The sequence below is a fragment of the Triturus cristatus genome, chromosome 7, assembly GCF_964204655.1.
Source record: "Triturus cristatus chromosome 7, aTriCri1.1, whole genome shotgun sequence".
Taxonomy (NCBI): Eukaryota; Metazoa; Chordata; class Amphibia; order Caudata; family Salamandridae; genus Triturus; species Triturus cristatus.
In genome coordinates this window covers 1,810,555,754-1,810,583,294 of record NC_140590.1, presented here as the reverse complement: position 1 = coordinate 1,810,583,294, position 27,541 = coordinate 1,810,555,754, and positions in this window count along the sequence as shown.

The following is a 27,541-nucleotide window of genomic DNA, read 5'->3' as shown; positions in this document are numbered from 1 at the left end:
ACACTACCCAAACACCACTGCACTACCCTAAACCGTAAATCTTCTCCCAGCACAACCCCCTACACTACCCAAACACCACTGCACTACCTTAAACCCTAAATCTACCCCCAGCACGACCCCCTACACTACCCAAACAACACTGCACTACCCTAAACCCTAAATCTACACTCAGCATGCCCCCTACACTACCCAAATACCACTGCACTACCCTAAACCCTAAAATACTACCCCAGCACTACCCCTTATACTGCCCAAACACCACTACACTGCCCTAAACCCTGAAACACCACCCCAGCACTTCCCCTTACACTGCCCAAACACCACTACACTGCCCTAAACCCTGAAACACCACTCCAGCAAGACCCCAAACACTGCCTGAACACCACTGCACTCCCCTAAACCATGAAACACCACCCCCAGCAAGATGCCCTACACTGCCCGAATACCACTGCCCTAAACCCTGAAACACCACTCCCAGCAAGACCCCCATACACTGCCCGAACACCACTGCACTGCCTAAAAACCTGAAACACCACCCCAGCACGACCCCCTACAATGCCCGAAGGCCACTGCACTGCCCTAAACCCTGAAACACCACCCCCTGCATGCCCCCCTACTCTGCCAAAACACCACTGCACTACCCTAAACCCTAAACGCCACCCCCAGCACAACCCCCTTACTCTGCCCGAACACCACTGTACTGCCCTAAACCCTGAAATACTACCTGCAGCACAAACCCCTACACTGCCCGAACACCACTGCACTGCCCTAAAACCTGAAACACTATCCCCAGCACAACCCCTACACTGCCCGAACACCTCTGCTCTGCCGTAAACCCTGAAACACTAACCCCAGCAAGACCCCCTAAACTGCCCGAACACCATTGCACTGCCCTAAACCCTGAAATACTAGCCCCAGCACAACCCCCAACATTGCCTGAACACCACTGCACGGTCCTAAACTCTGAAACACCACCTCCTGCACGACCCCCTACACTGCCCGAACATCACTGCACTGCCCTAAACCCTGAAACACCCCCCCTGCATGACCCATACACTGCCCTAACACCACTGCACTGCCCTAAACCCTGAAACACCACCCCCCGCACGACCCCCTAGACTGCCCAAGACTACTGCACTACCCTATACCCTAAAACACTACCCCCACAATGACCCCCTTCACTACCCAAAGACCACTGCACTACCATAAACCCTAAACAACTTTCCCCTACACGACCACCTACACTACTCAAACTCAACTGTACTACCCTAAACCCTAAAACACTACCCCACATGAGCCCCTACACTACCCAAAGACTGCACTACCCTAATTCCTAAAACAGGCCCCCCTACACTACACAAACACTGCTGCAGTACACTAAACCCTAAACCACTACCCCCAGCAGGACCGCCTACACTACACAAACACCACTGCACTACCCTAAACCCTAAAACACTACCCCCTACACTACACAAACACCACTGTAATACCCTAAACCCTAAAACACTACCCCCAGCACAACCCCCTATACCTCCCAAACACCACTGCACTATTCTAAACCCTAAAACACTACCCCTGCAATACCGCCTATACTACCCAAAGACCACTACCCAAACACCACTGCACTACCATGAACCCTAAAACACTACCCCCGCACGACCTCCTACACTACCCAAAGACCACTGCACTACCCTAAATCCTAAAACATGACCCCTACACTACAAAAACAATGCTGCACTCAACATAAACCCTAAAACAGTACCCCCAGTGAGACCCCCTACACTACACAAACACCACTGCATTACCCTAAACCCTAAAAAACTACCCCCTACACTACACAAACAACACTGCACTACCCTAAACCCTAATACACTACCCCCAGTAAGACCCCTACACTACTCAAACACCACTGCACTACCCTAAACCCTTAAACACTACCCCCAACAGTACCCCTACACTACCCAAACACCGTTGCACTACCCTGAACCCTAAAACACTAACCCCAACACAACCCCTATACTACCGAAACACCACTGCACTACCCTAAACCCTAAAACACTACCCCCAGCACGACACCCATACTACTCAAACACCACTGCACTACCCTAAACCCTAAAACACTCCCCCCAGCACGACTCCCTACACTAGCCGAACACCACTGTACTACCATAAACCCTAATTCTACTTCCAGCACGACCCTCTACACTGCCCAAACACCACCGCACTACCCTAAACCCTAAATCTATCCCCAGCACGACCCACTACACTACCCAAACATCACTGCTCTACCCTAAACACTTAATCTACCCTCAGCACAACTCCCTACACTACCCAAACACCACTGCACTACCCTACATCCTAAAACACTACCCCCAGCACGACCCCCTTGCTACACCAACACCACTGCACTACCCTAAACCCTAAAACACTTCTCCAGCATGACCCCCTACACTACACAAACACCACTGCACTACCCTAAACCCTAAAACACTACCCCCAGCATTACCCCTACAGTGCCCAAACACCACCGCACTGCCCTAAACCCTGCTACACCACCCCCCGGAATGACCCCCTACACTGCCTGAATACCACTGCACTGCCCTAAACTCTGAAACACCACCCTCTGCATGACCCCCTACACTGCCCGAACACCACTGCACTACACTTAACCCTGAAAAACCACCCCCAGCACGACCCCCTACACTGTCCAAACGCCACTGCACTGCCCTAAACCCTATAACACCACCCTCTGCATGACCCCCTACACTGCCTGAACACCACTGCACTACACTTAACCCTGAAACACCATCCCACGCACGACCCCCTAGACTTCACAAAGACCACTGCACTACCCTATACCCTAAAACACTACCACCAGCACAACCACCTACACTACCCAAATGCCACTGCACTAACCTAAACCCTAAAACACTACCCCTGCAGGACCCCCTACACTACACAAACATCACTGCACTACACTAAACTCTAAACCACTACCCCCAGCATGACCCCTACACTACACAAACACCACTGCACTACCCTAAACCCTAAAACACTACCCCTACACTACACAAACACCACTGAACTACTCTAAACCCTAAAGCACTACCTTAAGCACGACCCCCTACACTACCTAAACACCACTGCACTACACTAAACCCTAAAACACTACCTCCAGCAGTACCCCCTACACAACCCAAACACCACAGCACTACCCTAAAGCCTAAAACACTACACCCAACAGTCCCCCCTACACTACCCAAACACCATTGCACTACCTTAAACCCTAAAACACTACCCCTAGCAGTATCCCCTACATTACCCAAACAGCACTGCACTACCCTAAACCCTAAACCACTACCCCCAGCATGACCCCCTACACTACCCAAACACCACTGCACTACCCAAAACCCTAAAACACTGCCCCTAGCACAACCCCTACACTACCCAAACACAACTGCACTACCCAAAACTCTAAAACACTCTCCCTGCACGACTCCCTACACTATCCAAACACCATTGCACTACCCTAAACCTAAATCTACCCCCAGCACGACCCCCTACAATATCAAAACACCACTGCACTACCCTAAACCCTAAATATACCCCCAGCACGACCTCCCACACTACCCAAACACCACTGCACTACCCTAAACCCTAAATCTACCCTCAGCATGACCCCCTACACTACCCAAACACCACTGCACTACCCAAAACCCTAAAACACTACCCCCAGCACGACCCTCTACTCTGCACCAACACCACTGCGAAATTTTCAAAACTTGTGACCCGCTCTGCTCAGCTCCTATCCTGAAAGTTTCGGGGTGATTCGCCAAGTTTGGGCTGAGAAAATGTGGGTCTCAAAACGTGTTTTCTCCATGTTATTTCCCATAAGAACCTTCAGAAACGATAACAGCCCAAACTTCTGAACGGATTTACACCAAATTTGGCAAAAAGGTAGCCTTTGGTTCAGAAAGATACCCGTTCAGTAGTTCCTGTGAAATTAAAAAAACAGAGGGCAAAAAACAATTTCCCATAGGAAACTTTAGACACAGTTAAAGCTGAAACTGCCGAATGGAATTACACCAAATTTGGCAAAAAGGTAGTGTCATCATACACTGCCTGAACTTGTCATCTTTTGGCATATTTCCCCTGTCTTTTTTCTTGCTGACCTCCAGGTGGGGGAGTATTGTGCTGCAACAGAAGAAAAAGCAACCCAACGCCTTCTACGATGACGCTGCCGACTCCGTGTCCTGAAGGCACCACAGAGGGCACCATCGCACTTTGCACCACAATCCTGGTCTCACCGACACTGCCACCTGATGCCGCCACTGAGCTGCTACTTGCACTGGACCTGTGTGCACCACACTCCACACCACCACGCTTCATGGCATCACCCTATTATCCCTGATGGCGATGCTCCATGCTGACATCGACGCCCCTGCTTGTTCGAGGGCACCACTAGTAAGTTACACAATGCACCGTCCTCATCCCGCACTGCAGCCTTGGCCCACCAACACCGGCGCCATTTACTCCAGTTCATCAGCCGCGGACAGCGCTTCAGCAACAACGCTGCTGCTTGCACCATGACCTACCAGCACTGTGACGAGCACCGCATCACTTCAATTCTCACCGCAGCACTGGTCTCACCGACACCGCTGGATGACCATCCCGAGCAGCTGCACCGCACCGCTGCACTTCGCACCTCAGCCCCGACACCTTCTGACACCGGCGATCCCGACTTCAACCGCAAGAAGTTCGATCTGCAACGCGTGTGACTTCAAGGGCCTGATGACTCCTGTACTGACCTCTGGAACCCACGCCTGTGGACGCCGGCACTTTGGGGCTCATGGAGAGGTCACAGACGCCCTACATTTCTAAAGGTACTGTTTTGCGGGTCTTCCCGGCACTGTAGCTGGCCCATGACACCGCAGTCAGCCAGAACTGTTTGGATTTATTGTTCAGTGATTGCCCCAGACAGAGCTATTGACTTCAATAAACTGTATTTCACGTCCATTTTGATTACTGAAGATTTCAAAGAACTGTATGGTGGATTTTTCTCTTTTTTGGTCTTGTTATGTATGTATAAAAATAATAGATATTTTTCTAAACTGACGTGGTGTCCTTTTGTAGTGTCTTCACTATTTTTCTATTGGTTATGTACAAATGCTTTAGACACTTCCTCTGAAATAAGCCTGACTGCTTGTGCCAAGCTACCAAGGGGGTGAGCAGGGGTTGTTTTAGGAGTGTAACTCCCTTATCCTGACTAGGAAGAGGGTCTCTACTTGGGCAAAGGTACCCACATCTGCCAACTAGAGACCCCCATTTCTAACAAGCTGCATCTAGTCATCAGGGCCCATCTTGTCAGGATGCAGCAGTGGAAGCTGTAGTCGATACAGGCTGAGTACCAGCAGCTGGTGGCCCTGGAGGAGAAAGAGGAGGAGAAGGCAGCTGCCCAGTGTTCCAGCCAGGCCCCAGCACCAGCACCTTCAGCTTCCCATGCACAATATGGGCACAACAGTCAGCAGGCAGCTGTCCATCAGCAAACACACACTGCTGTCCTCCACTTAGACTGCACCCTACTATGCTGCATCCTTTCAAGGCTGACCCGGAATGAAGCCTAGCAGAGACACATGGACCTTCACCTCAATGGGCTCCTGAGCCTGGCCTGCCACACCTAGTTGCCTCTGTCACTTTTTTAACTTTTATTTTGGTCATTGGTATTTGTTTGCTGTTGTGGGTGGGAAGGTGGGAGTTCAATCGGGTTTCCGTTTCTTCAGTTTGGACTTTTTCAGGGACCATGGACATTTCATTTTTTGGGGAGAGGATTGAACCACTTGTTGGTGGTGGATAAAAGGGGTGTTTTTATTTTTTTGGGTTGATTGATAAATATTTGTTTCTTTATTTATGCCTCAAATCTAGGTTTTTGTTGGTGTTTTATTTTTCACTGCTGTTTTATAGCGCAACCTATTTTTTAGAATTTGATAAAAGTGTCTAACAACAATTAGGTATGTGCCATGCCAATGTGGTACCCTGCTCCTACAACTCTCCTAGTCTCTGCAGTCTGAAACTATACTGACCACTAATGTGGGGGTGGGGTGCCATTGCATTGCCGACAACAACTTAGTTGAACAACGTACCATAGTTCTCTTACCAAATAGAGTCAGAGAGGAACTGCAGGGTTTCCCAAGGTGTCATGATGGCGGTAGTAGTAGCAGGCTAGCGCACTAACAACAGTGCAGGAATCCGAAGTCATGCCACACTCCCACCTAGGTGAACTCCAACTGTAGGATTTTAATCTGAAGGATTATTCATTGCAGGCAACCAAATTCAAATAAAAAATGAGTTAGTGGGTTATATAGTATTATATCGTAGCTTTATGAAGACTTGAGAGCAGCTTTCCACACAATAAAGTATGCTGGATGCTGAATAACATACAAGAAACAATACTAAATTATTCAGAGCAATGGTGAGCTAGTATTACAAGTAAACAAATATGACAATTGAATTGTGATTCATTCAGAGGACTTAAAGTCTGGAGTGGACATGTTTATTATTTAAACGTTTAACGCAACACATAATTCCTGAATTATGAAACTGACAAATGGTGTTTATCATTACTTTAAAAATCAATCACTTTTATGAGTGGGTGGGGTAATGTAAAATACTGTTTAAGTAATATGAGTAAAACTGATATCCTGCACTGAGTTGGTGTTGCTTTCAACACATCCATCTAACCAAGTGCGTGATCAATTAATGGTGTACATTTTTATATCAAACCTCATTTAATCACACAGTCTGGGAGAAGAGGATTAGGGGTTTCATGAATGGATGGGAAAGATAATTTGGGGAAAGGTGACAAAGACAAACAATATACAAAGACAATAGTCATCTGGGCAATGAGCAGTTAACCATTATCAATTGTTTAAGGGAGGAAAAGGAAACTAAGGAATGAGTACAGGTAGGGTAACTTAAATGCAAAGCAAACCAAACAGTCTGTCTGATTCCGAGAGACCCATGTTACATTATTATATATCTAAATGTTCAGTCACCTAGGTTTAAAAATAGCAAATGCATTACAAATTATGTAAGAGTGAAGTGAACAACACACACAGTTCTAAAAAATGATTATTAAACAAATAAATAATACTGTATTGCCACATTGGGAGGTGCCGCTGCATTTTCCTTTAACTGGCCATCAATTTTGGGTGCCTGGCTTATATGGGCTGGTAAGGTAAGCAAGAGTGTTATGGTGCTTTTATCTTTTTGTACAGGAGAAGAGAAGGCCTGTGGATTGTAAAACAAAAATGACTAATGTGCGATCAATTAGGTGAGAGCAATTACAAAACAACCAACAATCACATACAAGTGGCAGCATGTATTTGGGCTGATCAAACTAGCAACTGTCATGATCAATTCATCATCATTATAATAATATTATGTAGCCTAACAGACCGTGCATAATGTCATGATCATGAAAACTTGTCTGTCTCCATTTACCTAAAACAGGCCCGCACCCAACCACAACATAGTTTCAAATTTTAGCCAGCCAGCACACACCTAGCAACATTGCATTTTCCAAATCAAATAAAATCAACACACCTCTCTCACCTCAACACCACTCTACAGAGTTGGGTCGGCCTCTTTATCATCACCAAATTGGTTGGTTTCAGTGAAGTTGATAACGTTCTTCTTCTGGTGGCACTTGTTGAAGTAGTGTTCATGCTCTGAGTCCTTTCATCATCCTCCTTACTCCAATTCAATAGATCAACCTGTAGTACAATGCTGTTGATGAACACTAGATTTATGGTTGTTAGCTGAAGAGACTGTTCAGGTCTTTGAGGAGTGTATAGCAGAAAACAAAGCAGCGTGGACCCAGCAAACAAATCTCAATAAGTGTCAAAGGGTGAAGGAAAAAAATCACCTTTAGGAAAAAATTATCACCTGTTGTTAGGCCACCAACATTGTAAATTATCACAAACACAATCAAGCTTAATAGTTAAACAAACACCCAGTGTCATTGCCTGCCACCACGTGAATCATTTCAACACACTCACAAACAACAATCATTCAGAGTGCAATGCATGCCATTTACCTGTTTTAATTCAAGACTGGTCACTGTGGTACATTGCTGATCAATTGTTTTACGAAACAGACATTAGCCAGTCTTATAAATCAAATAATGTGAGGCTGTCTGGATCGGAGATTAAACTAAGAAAGGATAGATAGACATGGGATGGAGGCAGGCATACATTTGTATCTCCAACGTCCTTGAGGGAAATAGGGAGAGGCATCTACACTGCACACTGAGGCATCCATAATCCAGCAATATAATGTGTCTAAGATTTTGGGGCTGCATTAGTTAGTCAGACACAAATAAACAAAATTAAATAATGTTCCCCTAGCTATATCTATTTTTTTCTCGATAAAGCAGTTCAGCAAAAACGTTCTATGGTTGGTGGTCTAGGCCTAGTAGCAAGGGAAGTGGAGTTTGTTCACAAACTCAGGTAGTTCACCCAGACACAGGTCAGCTAACATTGATACCATGACATGAGGCTGACCAATCAACCTACTCCTCCTCCTGTCATGCTTCAGGTATGGTGTAATTCAGCGGTATAAAGCTCTGACTTATTTTGATCATGGTTAATAGCTCCACATTTGGGGGCGAGAGACTGGTCCTTCTCACAGTGACAGTTGCACCAGCAGCATTGAAAACATGCTCAGTGGAAACACTTGGTACGGAGCAAGCCAGAACATTTATTGCCATGTTGTTTAGCACTGCCCATTGGCGCCTCTTCCCATACCAATACACCAATGGGTTTTGATCAAGATAGACCTCTGTTGGGTCATCTAGATAGGCTTGGACAATAGCCATTGATGCTCCACCTTGCTTGAACTCTTTTGCCTTTACCTCTGCACTGGACTTGAGCCCTGCCTTTAGAAACCAATCATATGTAAGCCTGGGCGAAGCACTACGCTACGCTCGCGTAGTTTGCGAAGTTCGCGCTACTTCGCACTACGCGAACTGCACGTAGCACAGTGCGAACACGCGTAGCGTAGTGTTGCGTAGTGCTGCGGTCATTTTTTGCTTGCTCGCGGTCCTCAACGTCAAAGTCAAAGTCAAAAAGCACTTTATTCGATTATTTAAAAATCATAAAAAGTATACTATACAGTTAAAAATTTCCAGAGCATATTATACAAATAAAATTTAAATATATAAAAGGTCTTTGACATATACATATAAATCCACACAAATATACACTAAAAATTTATAGTAGAAAATGTGTCATGATTCATAACCCCAATATTTCATTTATTACAAGAGAATTGATTTAAATTATGTCATTCGATCTCGAGAAAACATTTACAAAACCAGCTCCTACATTCATCTTGAGTCTCTTCCTTCTAGCACGGATTGAAGCAATCAGAAAATTGGCTACACCAAACATCACTAAAGGGGTCTCCATTAATTGAAGATAATACAGTGCGGGTTTAAACTGTGCAAACCCCTTTTCCCTTAACAGCGGTCTAATGAACTTTTTCCTACTTTCAGCAAAGAAAGAACAGAAAAACACAAAATGTGTCTGGTCCTGGTCGGAAAAATTATCACAATCCCAAGGTGTATTTTCCTTTGGGTTACACCAATTATCGTAAGTACCCAACAGAAAATGGGCTTGATTAAATCTAAATTTTGCTATAAGCCACCGGTGATAGGGTCTGGTAACAGTAGTCAAGTAGGGTTGGATTGACAAGGACGAGATCAACAAAAAGTGTGACCTAACTGTTGGCTTTGTGATTTCCTTTGCTTCTCGTTCTAATTCTCGTAATTTTATGAATTGTGTTTTTACCCATGTAATATCTTCCTTGGTAAGATTTTCCGGATTCAAATATAATTCAGGGCGACCCAGAAGTACTGCAGATGTTTTAATAAATGTCAACCACAAAATGTCCGCCACTCCATCCCTCCCCATACAATCACTAATAATCTTGTGGTTTAGTGTAAGGTTGGGGTTCAGCCAGGTTCTGATCCATAGTAAAAGCGGTGCCAAATTTAGCATATCAGTGATTTACCCTATCCCTAGCTCCATATGAGCTGCAAAGGATGATGTAGATTGGGGGAGACCCAAGACAGATCGAAGAAATTTATTTTCTTCTCTCTGTATCGGGGCTAGATCTTTATAGCCCCAAATTGTTGCCCCATACCTTGCTATGGCTAGGGTTTTTGATCTATAGATCGTTAATATGGCCTCAGCTGGTTTACCACCCAATCTTTTAGCAAAGCCTAATATAGCCGCCGATGATCTTTTCACGGCTGCTACTTTATTAGCAACTTGGGGTGCCCAAGACCCTATGTCATCAAACACTACGCCAAGATAGGTGAACACTTTCACTCTTGTTATTACTAAGCCATTACAAGAGAGGGTTTTCATGTTCTTCCTACCTTTCCCTATGGCCATGACATGCGATTTCTCTACATTTGTCACTAGGTCCAGATTTTGCATAAAGTCCCCAAAAGAATTTAGCAGATGTTGTAGGCCTATTGGGGTCCTTGACAGCAGCACCGTGTCGTCAGCATATAGTAAGACCGGCACTGGGGTTCCCCCCATGCATGGGACATCAACGGATGCAGCCGCCAAGGTAGAACCCAGTGAGTTTATATATAGAGAAAATAGCATTGGGGCCAGGATACACCCCTGGCGGACTCCCCTGCCGGACTTGAGACCTGCGGTACACTTCCCGTCTTGTGTCATACGAATGACCGCTGTTAAATCTCTGTGTAGCTCTGCCAGGAAGCTCACCAGAGCCCGATCTAAACCCAGCTCCAGGAGCATTGTCCACAGTTTCGACCTATTAACTAGGTCAAAAGCTGTGGACAAGTCCATAAAGGCCAGGTAGATTGCCCCTTTTGTCGCTACAGTATATTTGCTAACTATTAGATGTAAATTCAGGCACTGGTCTTCGGTGCCTCGACCAGTTCTGAAGCCATACTGTGCATTACACATGATGTCATTATTAGTAACCCAAGAGGAGATCTTAGACAGGATAACCTTCCCTAGTATTTTAAAAGATGAGTCCAATAATGATATGGGCCGATAACATCTAGGGTCCCCCCTCTGGCCCTTCTTAAAAATCGGGACAATAATCGCCTGTGACCAGGAAGTAGGCAATCTACTATTATCAGTGCAGGCCATATTATAAAGACATTAGTGAGAACTACAGACCATATATTAGGATGTGCTTTAAAAATGTCAGCTGGTACCCCGTCTGGGCCAGGGGCCTTATGAGCAACCGTGTCCTCAATAGCCTTTTGTGTTTCTTTAATTGTAAATCTCAGTGGGGGCTCCACTTGGTCGCTCACTATCGGAACAAAAACATCTGCTGGGAGGTCACTGCCATAGATTTTCCCAAAATGGTCTAGCCATTCATGTTCAGATATATTTAGTTCAAGCGGGGTATTTTCCTTGTCATTAAAAAGTGGAGAATTGACAATTTCCCAGAATTTGGAACTATTCACAAGACTAGCCTTATCATACAAGGAGTCCCAGGCGTTTTTTTTATATCATTCTTCCGGGACTCAACAGTCATTTTATAATGTTTTCTTAGCCTGACCACTTCTTCGTTATCTCTGGGTCTCTTTTTTAATTCCACCAGCAGGTCTCTATGGGCTTTTGAGCACTTTTGGTTAAACCACCCATGTGGTTTTTGCTCCTTATGTGATGTCTTACATGTTAGGTCCACAGCCACCTGCTGGCAAATCAAATCAAAAGAGGAGATAATATCCCCACCCCACCTTAGCGGATCCAAACAGATATTAATTTCCTTGCCCACCTTATCACTCAATGTAGTTTAAAAAGCCTCTGGGATTATTTTACTCCATTTTAGCCCTCTCCCCTGATCCTGAACGGTTAATTCCAAGGGAGGTACTATATTTATATTTATATTTTCGATAAGTAAATATGGATTGTTATTACGTAATTCCAATAACACTGGGTTATGATCGCTAAATGTAGCGTGTATTGCATTATAAAAGATGACATTTTGCAGCAAGCCTGGAGAGACAAATATAAAATCTATAATAGTGTTACTGTTCCTAGCGCTATATGTTGCTACCCGGTCATTGATGTCAAAAAACTCCGGTTCGGCTAGGTCAACATCGGACAGTAATTCTTCTAGACCAGCACCCTTTATTGAGTGTTCAAAATGTGAGTAGGGCAAAAAATCAGTGTCAATTATATCCCTATACTGACAGTTTAGCTGGCACAAGTGTGTGTTAAAATCCCCAAGGAGGATTAAATGAACAAAAGTGTTTTGACCTTTCTTGTAATTTGTTAAAAACTTTGCCAATGCATTAATATTTTCGTTACAATGCGTACCACATGGGGCATTATAGAAGTTAACATAAAAGATTTTATGTTTATTTGGAAAGGTAAATTTCAGAGCTAGAAAATTCGGGGATATGGTGCTTAGAATTTTTGCGGTACCCATATGTTTCACAGAAATTAGGAACAAAAGCCCCCCTCTGTCTCTCCCTGAACTTGTTGCTAAGGCAGCTTCGGAATACGATAAATATCCATCTATCCAAAAGTTACATTCCCTATCCCAGGTTTCCTGGAGTGCCACAACATCATATTCCTTAATTTGTTCCAACCATATGCTGTCGGCCCTCTTAGAACGAAGCCCAGCAATATTCCAGCTTATGATTTTAACTGATTTCCCAGCTCCCCTGTTTACAGTAAGGATGCCATGCATCTGTGACTTAGGGTCAGCGTAGCAGGTCAGTCAATCATTTTCATCCAAATGAGATAAGGCTGTGTATCTATTTGTTAAATCCAAGGTGGGCCTATTAGTTAGTCTGTTGACATCAGTATGTCTTGGGATGAAACCTGGTGTCTGCAGGGCCCAAGATGAAAAATCAGTTGGGCGTCTCGGGGCTTCTTGTTGACTATCATCACACAAGAATGATTTGGGAGGGTTTGGCCGAGGATAAAAATAACCTAAAGGAACCACACGAACCCCTCCTGCCTTGATAGCAGTAGCATCCCAAAACAGGCGAGCAGCCACATGGGGTCTATTAAAATTTACAATGATACAGTCTCCCGGTAACTTTTTTGACGTGTGGCCCAGCCAGTTGACTCGTCTCGCCGTCATGATGTGAGTAGATATATTTTTTGGGCCTCTACAGTTTTCATCACACCATAACTTGACATTCTCTAATAGTGTACCCTGTGACTCTTCCTCCTCTGAGCTTAAAGGTGGGATATTTACTAGGACGGCGACGAACGGAGTTGCCTCAGGTGGTAGATTAACACGGGGCTTTATACATAACCTTGTCACTCCATATGAGGTTCCGCCATTATTCGCAGCAGTATTTACAAAGGAGGCATTGGAGCTGCCCTCTTCATGGCCTAGTTCCCTAGGGCCCTTATTCTTATTCCTAGTTTGCAGAGTAACTATTTTAGGTGGTTTTGGCCGTGTTTGAGTGTGTGGAGGTGAGGGCCGACTTAAGGCTAGAGGCTTGTCGTTCCCTGTCACTTCCATAGGTGGATCATGGTCAACCGAAATCCCTAATATTTTAGGTTGCGGGTAATCCGGTGTTATTAATGATACCAGCTTATTTATCTGATCACATTTCCCTAATATTTCCGCCACACATTTTCTCAAAGTCTCAATGATATCATTTGCAATATGGACAAGGGTAGTTTCTAACTTGTCCGTAAGTACTTTTTCTACCATATCCTTCAAGCGAGGGGTTACTTATAACTGGGCGCGATTTTGGGAAATAGTGCACATTCTTCTTTAATGGTCTCTTTGGCAACCTTTTAGCGCGCTTAGTGGCTGCACCGGTGGCCTCTCGTGTGGGACTTAGGGCAGTGTCAGTACACGGTGGAATGAGCACCCCGTTGTCGTACTTTAATCTTCGGGACCGCGTAGGGGACAAGGCCCTACCCCTGTCTATCTGTGTATTAGCGAACCGCAAATGGTAAATGCGGCATGTACGAGTGCTTTACTCGTCGTTCTAGCCCTGAATGCACTGCGTACACGTTATTCTGCTGTACTACGCGGGTTCCATTTTGGAAGCAGTGGCCATCTTGTCATTGCCCTCACATAGGCTATAATGGAGCAAATACGGGCCTCTCAGCACATGTGTTTTCCCGTGACTTCTCTGTGACCTGGGCAGCTGGCTCCGCTGCCCCGGGTCAAACTGGTCTCACGAGCTCCCCATCCTCCGTCCACCTGTGATTAGCATCAGGGCTTGACCCATCATAAAACCCTTCTCATCCTCCACAAACCCCCGGCTAATCTCTTCCACACCTGCTTGTTCCTGCTTTATGACTTGTTTCCCAAAACAGGAGATGCTCATGTTTATTGGGGGGTCTGCTTACATCTAACGTGGGATCGCAACCTTATTGTGTAAATCATTGTGAGTTGGCCGAACTGGAATGTGGGATGGTCATCATGACTCTGTCTTTTCTTTGTAACATATCCCTGTATATTGCCGTTTCATAAAACTCAGGAATGTATGCTTGAGGCCGAAAAAGGCCTATTTAAGACGAAGTCCGTTTCCATGATTTGCAGCAGTCTCCTGAGAACATACACGCTGTTGTACTTCTAGGATACCTGTCATTGGTCTGCAGCCAATAAACGATTCTTTGACTTCACCCAGAAGACTCTGTGTTTCTGTAGGTCCGGAACAGGGTGAAACCCAGAAGTCATAGGGTGTGTGCCCCTGCACCGCTGGGTCTAAAATACCCAGTACTTCAGTTTGGCGCCCAACGTCGGGCCGATTTCAGCGGTACCAGTCCAAGCCAGAGGTTCGTGAGGAGCTTCGTGTGGAAATTCCAGAGGAAGGCCGCCACTTCATCGACCCCTGCATGTCGACGTGGTCCGAAAGTCTTTTCTGCGAGGTTCTCCGCGTCCCGACGGCTACGAAGGACTGCTGCCCTGATTAATCGACCTGTTTTGGACCCTTGACGAGTTTGAGAGAGCGAAACAATCGAGAGAGTCTTCTGGTGACGTCATCGATCAGCAATATTCAGTTAAGTATAAGTGGAGCGTCTCCCATTTGTTTTGGTATCCCTCGGGATCGTTTGGTTTGATTTGGTAATTGGTGATTTGGTGTTTGCAAACCCCAAAACCAGAGGACTCGTGTATTCACGAGACTATCGTAATCGATAATCCTTTGACGTTTGGATCTAGACTAGTGAGCGAAGATGCCTGGTTCTGGAATATTTGGTAGATTATTCTGTTTGGGTTGTGGAAAAGATTTCCAGCTAGAGGAATCATGTCCGGTTCCTCCGGTTGGAACTCCAACTTATGAGCTCTATGTAAAGCATGGCGTGGGCCCCATTGCATATAACGAAGTATGGATCCACTACACTAGGAAAGACGGCGTTTTAAAAAGGCCCCAAAATGGTAGTTTCGATACCGAAATTTTAGATAATTTGGAAATTAAATTGTTTAAGAAGAAAGCCCGGCCGGCGATGTTTGACTCTTTCCGCTTATGGCGAAAGGAAGCCAAACAGAAAGAAATTAAGCTAGCGAAAAAGAATAAAAGAGAGAAAGGTATGTCAGTAATGCAGGCAGCTGTACAATTTAGAGACAATGAGGAGGAGCAGATGAACGAGCAATTGCACAGGCAGCGCAAGTTAGGGATTGACAAATGTTACCCGGCTTTACCACACTCTAAGCAGAATGAGTTAGAAGAAAAGGAGAAAGATCCCCTGATGTCACACTTGTTGAGTTCGCCACCCCCATATGCGCAAAATGCCACGGCGCCTCCTCAGCTTGTGAATATGCCACCTCCAGTTAATGTATTGCAGGCTTTGCCGCAACCACCAGCTGCCGCACAACCGGCTCTTATTAATGTAACGCAGCCCTCTCAAGGGCCGCCAGTTGTGCTTCCAACTGCCCCCGCACTTCCTGCAACTTCGCCTAATTCAGCAGCTGCCTCTCCCAACACTCTTCCGTGCACCACTTCGGTACCTATCTATACGTCCTCTTTTCTTCCCTCTGTTTTCCCCCCTGTTCCTGCCTCAGCTTCTCCTTCAGCGCGACAGCGTTTAGCTAATGTGGTTACTTCATTAATGTCGCCTCTCTTTGAGTTGTCTGGTACCCCTGATGAGAAGAACGTAATAGACAGCTGGATGGATTGTTTTCCCTTCATTGTATAATGTGGAATCAGTTGTTAATGTCTTCCATCAGTGGGATGCCCCGAAGCAGAGATATGTGTTTGAGAAAATGTGCGAAATTCTCTGTGAGGAATTGGAGGATAGTGGTAGAAATCCGAGGCCACAAGAATTGTGTAGAGTGAGGTTTGATTTTGGAGCTGGTATGATTGTGGACCGCGATATAGATAAAGCAGTTGCGGTTGTATTGTCCTTCAGGAATGATGATTGTCAACAGTCATTGTTCGAACAGGATGTCCTTGTGGGGAAAAAGCGCGACAATACCCCATGAGAGAAATTCCCCCTGTATGGAAGGAAGCCGTTGTAGCTAATGCCGCCCAGGGTATTGCTGCTGCGCCAGCACATTTCCAGCGTGTTTGGGTGCATGTTCCATGGAAGCGTTCTGAGGTGTTAGCGCTTAAGCAGTCTTTACCTGATCCCCGTAAAAACCCAGCGGGTTATTATAAAGAGTTGTCACAAACGGCAGGATCATGTGTTATGAATCTGGCTGACATAGATATGTTGTTTGGTAATGTTGTTCCACAGCCCCTATGGGGGTCAATCCGTAATGCGGATCATGATGCAGAACTAGGGGATACATGGGCTAACATTATTGCTGCTGAGGCAAGACAAACTGGTGGCGCGAAACCTGAGCCTTTAGTAGCTGAACTGCCTGGTAGAATCATCACGTATATGAAGACACTAATGCCAGCAATGCGCGTAAACTGGGACAAGTTATCTGCATTCAAGCAGAAGAAGGATGAGACAGTGTCAGACTTCTTTACTAGGTTTGAGGAAACGTTCATTGATCACAGTGGGCAGGATATGAGTACTGAGGGTGGCCAACGGTTGTTTGGGGATAAGTTTGTGCAGAATCTACTCCCTGACCTGTGTAAAAAGTTGAAAGATTCGGAGAGTTCTTGGGCTGTTTCCTCTTCAGCACAAATACTGGCTACCGCACAGTATTATGAAAACAGAGATAAAGACGAGAAAGATAGGACAGAGAAGAAAATGAAGGAATTGAAGACAAAGGTCCTTTTACAGCAGGCCTATCCACCACGTGGAGGTCAGAATAATTATAGGCAACCCCCAGGTGTCTATCACCAGCCCCAACAGTTTCAGAACAATCAGCAAATGAACGGGTATTATCAGCCACGTGTCCCTGTAGGTCCCAACCAATGTTCATACTGCAAGGAGGAAGGTCATTTTAAATATAGTTGCCCTAAATTAATGCAGCGAAATGGTAATATGTATGGCGCAAGAGGAAGAGGTGGTCAGCAAGTTCCTAGAGGTAGAGGGCGTGGAAGTGTTCCCCAGAACGCGCGTCCTCTGCCGCCTCAGAATGCCATTAATAGCTTTGATCAGCAAGTTAACGCAACCAGTAATACGGCCCAGTATTACACTAATGATTATTATGCAGAGGATGGTGATGCAGAAAATAATGATTACTAGGACAGCCGTAGACAGAGAGAGGGAGTTGTTTCAGTGCCAGTGGATCAGAGCGGACCGTATGTTGAGGTGACTACAGCGAATGTAACGGAGCCTTTTCTGCTAGACACTGGTGCTGCAAAGAGTTCAATCATGCATTCAAAACTCCCTGGCGCACCTTTGTCTGGCAATATAAATGTTTCAGTAGGTTTTTCTGGCGCCCCTGTTAGGAACCCGATTTCTAGTCCCATGTCACTTTCTGTTGGACCTTGCGAGCTGAAAGCACCTCTGATTCTGACGACAGGTTGTGGTGAGAATTTGCTGGGATTGGATTTGTTGAAAAGATTGCATGCTACATTGTATTGTTCTCCCTCGGGAGTACAACTTACATTAGGCAAGAAAGTGATTTCCCCGATGTATTTGTCCAAAAATACGATGCCGCCTGAACTGTCATCCCTTCCAGATGCCCTTTGGGCTACTGGTCCCAATGATGTGGGCCTCTTGGAGATACCGTCATACGTGGTGACTTTAAAGGCTAATGTCAGACTGCCACGTATTCCCCAGTACAAAATCTCTAATGAAGGCCAGAAGGCATTGTTAGACATTGTCCACGACTTCATTAATAAGGGTGTGATTGAAGAAACAAGAGGCAACGTTTTCAATAGCCCGATTTTACCTGTCTTAAAACGAACGGACCCTTCACAGCCACCCGTTTACAGATTCGTGATTGATCTTAGAGAGGTTAATAAGATTGTTGTGCCACAGTTTCCCGTTGTCCCTGATATAACTGCCTTGTTAACGATGATTCCAGCCTCTGCTGCATGGTTTTCAGTGATCGATTTGAAGAATGCTTTCTTTAGCATCCCAATTGCAGAGGAGAGCAGAGACATTTTTGGGTTTAGTCTGGGAGGCCGAAGCTTCCGCTTCAAACGCGCTCCCCAGGGCTACTGTGAGAGTCCATCCATATACAGTCAAGCTTTGAAAGCGCAGCTTGATGCACTTGTTTTACCTAGTGGCGCTATTCTGATTCAGTACGTGGACGATTTACTAATCGCTGCGGATACTGAAAAGATCTGCAAAGAGGCCACATTGTCCCTGTTGCGTCACTTGTCTGCTTTTCATCACAAGGTGTCTTTATCTAAGCTGCAATATTGTCGACAAGAAGTGACCTATTTAGGTCATCTCTTATTGAAGGAGGGAAGGAGACTGACCCCAGAGAGAATTCAAGCCATTGCACAGTTGAGTGTGCCAAAAACACAGAGAGAAGTGCGTGCTTTCTTGGGAATTACTTCATACTGTAGGCATTGGATCCCTTGCTTTTCCTTGCTGGCGAAACCTTTGTTAGCATTAACATGCAAAGACACACCGAATCCTATCCCATGGTCTGAAGAGTGTCAGAAAAGTTTTGTGGAATTGCGTAATGCATTGTGTTCAGCACCTGTGTTGGGCACTCCTGACTATAGCAAGCCTTTTACATTGTATGTCCATGAGAAAGATGGATGTGCGTTGTCAGTGTTAACACAGCCTTTTGGTGACAGACCGCGCCCGTGCGCATATTTTTCATCCACTTTGGACCCTGTAGCGAGGGCATTGCCAAGCTGTCTGAGAGTGACAGCTGCTGCAGCGATGTCTATCCGACAATCTGCTGGTTTGGTAATGGACAACACATTGATCGTTATGGTTCCACATGCTGTAGACACATTATTGAATAGAACCAAGACACAAAACTTGACTAGTGCACGCCTATCGGGCTACGAGCTCACACTGTTAGCGAATCACATACACATAAAAAGATGCAATACGCTGAATCCAGCTACGTTGTTGCCGATTTCAGCAGACTCAGATGAGATTGAGCAACATGACTGCCTGTTCAGAACGGAAGAAGAGACGAAAGGAAGAGTGGATCTGAAAGATACTCCCCTGACTGAGTGTGATGGTACCTTATGGGTAGATGGTTCATGCTTCAAGCTCCCTAATGGTGACACGACTGCTGCATATGCTATCACGACTTTACAAACGGTTGTGGAAACTGCACGAGTGCCACATAATTCGGCCCAAGCTGCAGAGTTAATCGCCCTCACGAGAGCATGCGTGCTGTCTGAAGGAATGAGAGTGAATATATATACAGATAGCCAGTACGCCTTTGGCGTGGCTCATAATTTTGGGCGACTGTGGAAAGAGCGTGGGTTTCTGACGTCGCATGGAGCTAAAATCCAGAATGGCAAGTTGGTGAATGATCTCCTTGAGTCACTGACCCTACCGTTGCAAGTTGCGATCATGAAATGCAGTGCGCACAGGAAAGTTACAGACGATGTTGGTCGTGGGAATGCGTTTGCTGATGAGACCGCAAAAGAAACGGCACAGAATGTGAAGACCAGAATGTATGTTACAGGCCCCGCAAGATGGGTTAACGATGTGGGAATGTGTGAGAACACCATAGAGAGTGTGAAGTCGCTTCAGGCTGAAGTCACGGAGGAAGAGTTAAGCAAGTGGAGAGAGAGTATGGGTAAGTTGAATGAGAATGGTTGCTGGATTGACCTGACAGAACATAGGCGATGGTTGTTGCCTGATGCGTATGTGCTTCCAGTAGTTACTATGGCGCATGGAGTGGCACACATCAGTACGAAAGGAATTTGTAAGTTGTTGGCTCCAGTATGGCAGAATGTTGGAATTCCCAGGTGTGCAGAGAATGTGGTCAAGAATTGTATGGTATGTTTGAAGTATAACCCTGGTAGGGGAACCCCAACTCCAGCCGGTCACTTTGCACCCCCATCATGTCCATTTGAAGTTTTGCAGCTGGACTTTATTCACATGGAAAGATGCAACAACCTGAAATATGTATTAGTGGTTGTTTGTGCTTTCTCAAAATGGTTAGAGGCTTATCCTCTAAAAGATAACACTGCCCTGTCCACAGCCAAAGCCCTCGTGAAAGAGTTCTTCCCCAGGTTTGGAATGCCGAGAATGGTATGGTGTGATAATGGGAGTGAGTTCGTGGGTAAAGTAATGAAGAATGTATGTGAAGGAATAGGTATCCAGCAGAAGTTTCATGCTGCAAATCACCCCCAATCAGCTGGATTGGTAGAGCGCTACAATGGAGCATTAAAGCTCAAGTTGGCCAAAATTCAGGCGAGCACTGGTCTTAAATGGCCTGATGCTCTGCCTCTAGCACTCCTGTCCACCAGAATGACGATACACTCACGAGTGGGACTTAGTCCCTACGAGGTGGTCTTTGGCCGCCCGGCTAATGTATGGGGTGTGCCAAGGCCCACGAAATTTAGTGAACTAGAGCATCCAGTGCTGCTCGATTACCTGTATGATTTGACTGTTAAACTGCGTGTTTTGCACCAACAGGTACATGATACTCTCCCTCAAGCCTCTGAAACTCCTGGACACCCTATCAACCCTGGTACATGGGTCCTGGTCCGGAATTTCCAGCGCAAGAGCAACGACGAGCCCCGCTGGCTTGGCCCTCAGCAGTGCGAGTAAAAGGGAAGAAGCACTGGATTCATGGTACCCATTGCAAGGTAGTCCCCTTGCCTTTGCCATATGACCAGTGGGTCAAGGAGGGTATCGCCGACTCTGAGACAGACACTGTACCTCGTTTCACACCATTCAGTGATGCACGCCTAAGAGACACAGTTTCAGACCAAGAGAGTGACAATATTCTGCAGGAAGCTGTGCCACCGTCGAATCGACTGGACACCACTCAGCCTGAACTTTTGTTTCAAGACCAAACGGCACCTGGCCGTCTACGTCATAATTTGAGACCTAGGCCCATGGACAAATAAAGATTTCCTTATTATTTCCTTTTGACATTTTTTACTCTCCCATCTGAAAGACTTTCTTGATTTTTTGTTTTTCGAACCACCATCCGGGTTCTGCCGCAGGGTCGCGGTGTCAAGACTTTGGGGTACAGGCCGAAGACGTTAGGTCGACGGTTCTGGTTGGTCTAGGGCGTTTCCTTGGACTGACAGGCGTACTCCTCAGCAGAAGAAACTCATCCGCCGCGAGCGGCCCGAGTAGAGGATGGAGTTTTTTAAGATGGAGAGACCGATTGAGGAAATGAACTTTAAAACCAGGATGTGTAGAATTGTAAAAAGTAAATGTTTTGTCTTTTTGTGCCTTTTTACACTGTGTAGTATCATGATGTTTATTGTAGGACTTGTGTTTTTCTCTGTTCAAAAGCCCATTGCACCCACTCAACAGCCTACACCTCTTTCTACTGCCTCCTCTCACTCTTTTCACCCTTTGCCCGAGCACGAACAGACCAGACGATCGGAATTCGTAAATAACTCGTTTATCCAGCTCTTGCACCAGCACCAGCTAGTAGTGAATACGACCAATTGCTGGGTCTGTGGGTTAATGCCACATACCATTAACAAGGGTATTCCCTACCTGGTGCTACCGTATAGTTCAAATGGATCGTCATGGGCATTTCAGACCATGTTTCTCTATGCTCTAGAGACGTACTCCCCTCGCCAACCGCGTTCCATCAGACCCATCACCAATAATAAGGCTTTGATGAAAGGAGTTGCCGATATGAGTAGAGATATTGACGCATACTCGTCCATTCCTAAAGAAGAGCTGAGACCTTATGTAGGATGGAACGCGACGGGGTATAGTATTAGTCTGGGTGAAAGACAGCGACAAATCTCATCTCCAATCTGGGTCGTACCCCACATGGGTCGGTTCTGCTTACAGGGTAATGGTCAGAACCCTAGGGCTCAACTGGGTAGAAGTGACTGTACTGAAACGTACACTTTCCCGTCACAGTTTTCCCCTGCGTTTCTAGCTGCCAAGGGCACATATTTCATCTGTAATGATCGAGCATATACATGGTTGCCCCCTGATTTCTCGGGCACATGTTATATTGCGAATCTGCTACCGCCAACATTTACTGCTGCCTCTGATTATCACAAGACGAGAGTTGTGAGAGGTGTGATCAGTAAGGATGACACTGCCGTTCAGGAAGCAGGAGACTTCTTCTTGGGTTTCCTGCCGTTTTGGGGACCTATGGTCAATAGTAGGAACCTGAGACAGCTGACACGTGTGGTCGAATCCACTATAAATGTAACGGCTGGTGCCCTTAGTAATCTGACAGCTGAGCTCCAAGCGGATCGCCTTATGACTCTACAGAACCGTATGGTTCTAGACGTTATTCTTGCAGACCGCGGTGGGGTATGCAAGGTTATCCAATCCAGTTGCTGCATTTTCATACCAGATAACGCTCCAACGGTGTATCAAGCCATCTCCAAACTCCATAAAATATCTGAAGCCATACACGTCAATAAGGGAGATTGGTCACTGGTGGGATGGTTCTGGGAACTGATATCTGCCTGGGGTTGGAAAGTTCTGATGGTCATTGGAATGATCTTAGCCATTCTTTTCCTGTTCTGTCTATGCATACAGTGTGCTCCTGCGATGTGTGGCCTCTGTGCTACCTTGTGTGTAAGGAAGCCGGTATCAAGGGACGAGCTAAGTAATAGGATGATGCTACAGCAACATCTCCATGACTTTGCGGACATTGACCTAGAATCGGATTGAGATGAGTATAGTGATTGCCTATGTAAGGGCAAAAGGAGGGTCTGTCGTACTTTAATCTTCGGGACCGCGTAGGGGACAAGGCCCTACCCCTGTCTATCTGTGTATTAGCGAACCGCAAATGGTAAATGCGGCATGTACGAGTGCTTTACTCGTCGTTCTAGCCCTGAATGCACTGCGTACACGTTATTCTGCTGTACTACGCGGGTTCCATTTTGGAAGCAGTGGCCATCTTGTCATTGCCCTCACATAGGCTATAATGGAGCAAATACGGGCCTCTCAGCACATGTGTTTTCCCGTGACTTCTCTGTGACCTGGGCAGCTGGCTCCGCTGCCCCGGGTCAAACTGGTCTCACGAGCTCCCCATCCTCCGTCCACCTGTGATTAGCATCAGGGCTTGACCCATCATAAAACCCTTCTCATCCTCCACAAACCCCCGGCTAATCTCTTCCACACCTGCTTGTTCCTGCTTTATGACTTGTTTCCCAAAACAGGAGATGCTCATGTTTATTGGGGGGTCTGCTTACATCTAACGTGGGATCGCAACCTTATTGTGTAAATCATTGTGAGTTGGCCGAACTGGAATGTGGGATGGTCATCATGACTCTGCCTTTTCTTTGTAACATATCCCTGTATATTGCCGTTTCATAAAACTCAGGAATGTATGCTTGAGGCCGAAAAAGGCCTATTTAAGACGAAGTCCGTTTCCATGATTTGCAGCAGTCTCCTGAGAACATACACGCTGTTGTACTTCTAGGATACCTGTCATTGGTCTGCAGCCAATAAACGATTCTTTGACTTCACCCAGAAGACTCTGTGTTTCTGTAGGTCCGGAACAGGGTGAAACCCAGAAGTCATAGGGTGTGTGCCCCTGCACCGCTGGATCTAAAATACCCAGTACTTCACCGTGGGTTGTTGTAGTACATTGGTCCTGAGGTAATATATCCCTAGGAGGGATGATATGAATCACAGGTTCCAGAGGTATGACTTGTCTGCTGGGCAATGGGGACACAAGGGAGTCCAAACATGATTGTTTCAGCCCTAGTTCCCGTTCTTTCTCCGCAATCTCTTGATTGAGTTTCCCCACAGCAGAGGTGAGGTACAACATGATGTTATTTGATGTAGTAGTTATACGGGGTACCTTCACTTTCCCCGTCCCCCCGAGGGTTGATGATGGCAGTTTGCGCTTACCCATGGTATGGCGTTGTGCTCAGGGGGTGAGCCCGTCCCGTCCCTTGTCGTCCACTGACGGCCACAGACGGTCCCGCCCTTGTCCCGGGCTTCGCCCGGGCGCTGCCCGCGCGTGTCCCGCGCTGCGGGAGGCGAGCAGTGCAGATGTAGGCAGGTGACGCCTGCCACTGACGTCACCTGCAAGCGCCACACGGGAGCCTGGGAGATGTAGTCACCAGTGAAGCCGTTTCCCTCATTCATGGCGGACCTGGAGGTCTGTAGGTAAGAGTATGCTCCCTGCTTGGAGCCCTTTTGCAGCAGTGTGCGTCTGCCGTTGCCCTCATGGCGCTTTAGAGTTGTCCGATGACCTGTCTCGGAGCCCTCTTTTCAAGCGCGTCCCGTGCTGCGGAAGGCAAGCAGTGCAGATGTAGGCAGGTGACGCCTGCCACTGAGGTCACCTGCAAGCGCCACACGGGAGCCTGGGAGATGTAGTCACCAGTGAAGCCGTTTCCCTCACGGCGGACCTGGAGGTCTGTAGGTAAGAGTATGCTCCCTGCTTGGAGCCCTTTTGCAGCAGTGTGCGTCTGCCGTTGCCCTCACGGCGCTTTAGAGCTGTCCGATGACCTGTCTCGTAGCTCTCTTTTCGAGCGCGTCCCGCGCTGCGGGAGGCGAGCAGTGCAGATGTAGGCAGGTGACGCCTGCCACTGACGTCACCTGCAAGCGCCACACGGGAGCCTGGGAGATGTAGTCACCAGTGAATCCGTTTCCCTCACGGCGGACCTGGAGGTCTGTAGGTAAGAGTATGCTCCCTGCTTGGAGCCCTTTTGCAGCAGTGTGCGTCTGCCGTTGCCCTCACGGCGCTTTAGAGTTGTCCGATGACCTGTCTCGTAGCCCTCTTTTCGAGCGCGTTCCGCGCTGCGGGAGGCGAGCAGTGCAGATGTAGGCAGGTGACGCCTGCCACTGACGTCACCTGCAAGCGCCACACGGGTGCCTGGGAGATGTAGTCAACAGTGAAGCCGTTTCCCTCACAGCGTACCTGGAGGTCTGTAGGTAAGAGTATGCTCCCTGCTTGGAGCCCTTTTGCAGCAGTGTGCGTCTGCCGTTGCCCTCACGGCGCTTTAGAGTTGTCCGATGACCTGTCTCGTAGCCCTCTTTTCGAGCGCGTCCCCTCAGCGTCAAGTTGGCGACCGCGAGCAAGCAAAATGACATCCCGGCAAGACTTTTTCCTTGTTCGCGATCAGCAACTGCAAGTTGGCGATCGCGAGCATGGAAAATAAACCTCCCGGCGAGATTCCCAATGCGAGGAGGTCAGGTTTCTCATTGCGAGTGGTCGCGTATGCTCGCGACCGTTCGCGATGAGAAACTACCAGTTTGCGTTGAGAAAGCTGAAGCTCGAGTAAAAATCTACTCGAGCAGCAGAAAACTACAGCTCGCACTGTGCAAGATGCCATTTTCAATGATTGCACAGTGCCGGTTGCTTGTCCGCACTGTGCAATCATTGAAAACAACATCTTGCACAGTGCGAACATGTTACTACGCAGTTCGCGAAGTGCTACGCGTAGCTCGCGTAGTGCGAACTTCACTTTGCGTAGCTTCGCGAAGTGCTGCTTCGCAAACTACACCCACCCTTAATCATATGCAGATTTTGAGGCTGATGCTCCGGGTCCTGTTGTTGCTGGCGTTCTTGTTGATTTTGATTGCTGAGAGACAACAGCATTATCCTCAGACTCTGAAGTTGAAGGCTGCCTGGAGAGGTGGGCCTCTAATTCTCAGCTGTTCTTTTGCTAGGTCACTGGCTTGCTCAACAATCCACACTTTCTAGTTTAAAAAATTCCCTTCTGAGAAAGGAAGAAAAGTGAGCAGTAGTTTTTTATACGGTGGATCAGGAGAGGATGTGGCCTAAGGGTAGGGCGGTCGACCGCAAATCTGCTGATTGGATTCCATGCTCAGTCTTTCACCCCCTTCATCAACACCACATGCAGTTTTTTTGCCGCTAAGGTGCTCCTCCCAGAGGATTGTGTGGTGTTATTAAAATGGGTAGATTGGTTCCCGGTACTATAGTTTGTACTGAGCTTACCCCGACTAACACTTGCTCCACAAATGGAGCATATGGCAATGTTTGGCTCCTTCTTGCTTACCGTAAAGAAGTCCCAAACTAGGGAGGTCTACTTTCTGATGCTGGTGGCACTGCCAATGTATGTTGAGCTGGTAGAAGGTGGGAATTTTGATGTTTTCCTCTCTGCAGTGCCTACTTCTACTGAGGTGGTTGTGGCTGTAGGTATCTGCTGGGGCTTTGCGAATTTGACAGCTAGCAGTGGTGGTGGTATCTGTGCCACAACCCTCGTAGCAGGTTGAGATGGGCTAACATCCATTGTTACAGGCTCATCATCATGTTCCTCTTCTACATCCACAAGTCTAAGGCTTTCAGAAACCTTCATTTTCCCTAGCCTCTCCTAGAATGCCTCACTCTCAGAATGAGGCAGGATCCAAGCAGAGTCTTGATCATCAGACGGTTCGCTCAGAGAAGATGATAGTGGACTAAATCTCCTTTACCTTGCTGGAGATCTGGAAGACAATGGATCTGCTGAAAGAGTGACTTCTTCTACTTCCTCAGGATGAAGGTCCTGATCAGCTCCTACTTCAGGAGGAAATACTATTGCTGGCTGCAGCTTTTGTTGTCCACTTATCTAAGTTTCCTGCAACGATTTGGTACTACTTTGCGAAAGATATAAGTCCATTTCAATGTCTCTGCTCATCGGTGTTGCCGTGATTAGACTGGCTGCCTCTGTGACAGACATGGGCTAGAGACTAGGTTGGGGTGGGTCTGCTAATGAGGGGGTGCTGCTCCCAGCTTGCTCCATGGGGGCAGGTGAGGCAGGCACACATTATTTTGCCCAAAAAAGGGTCTGGGCCAACATACCAGTGGTAGTAACCTCCTTTTTATCACTGGCAACTTTCTTGGTAGCACCTATCTTTGGGGCCATCTTGAAACTGTCCGTTGGCAGCGAAACTTAGCTTCACAAGCTGAAGAGACGTCCGTGATATTTGGTCACGTGTCATGTCATGCACATGTCTTCTCCCTGGCTGTACTGTGTGTGATGTTGTTTTTTGTGCACCTAAAATCAAACAAGCTAGAAGAACATAAGTGAAACGTGGTATTGTTGCAGTTCAATTAGCAGTACCAGCAAACAATATAGTTAAGTGTGGTCACTTTTTACTTAAGTTATTATAAATAA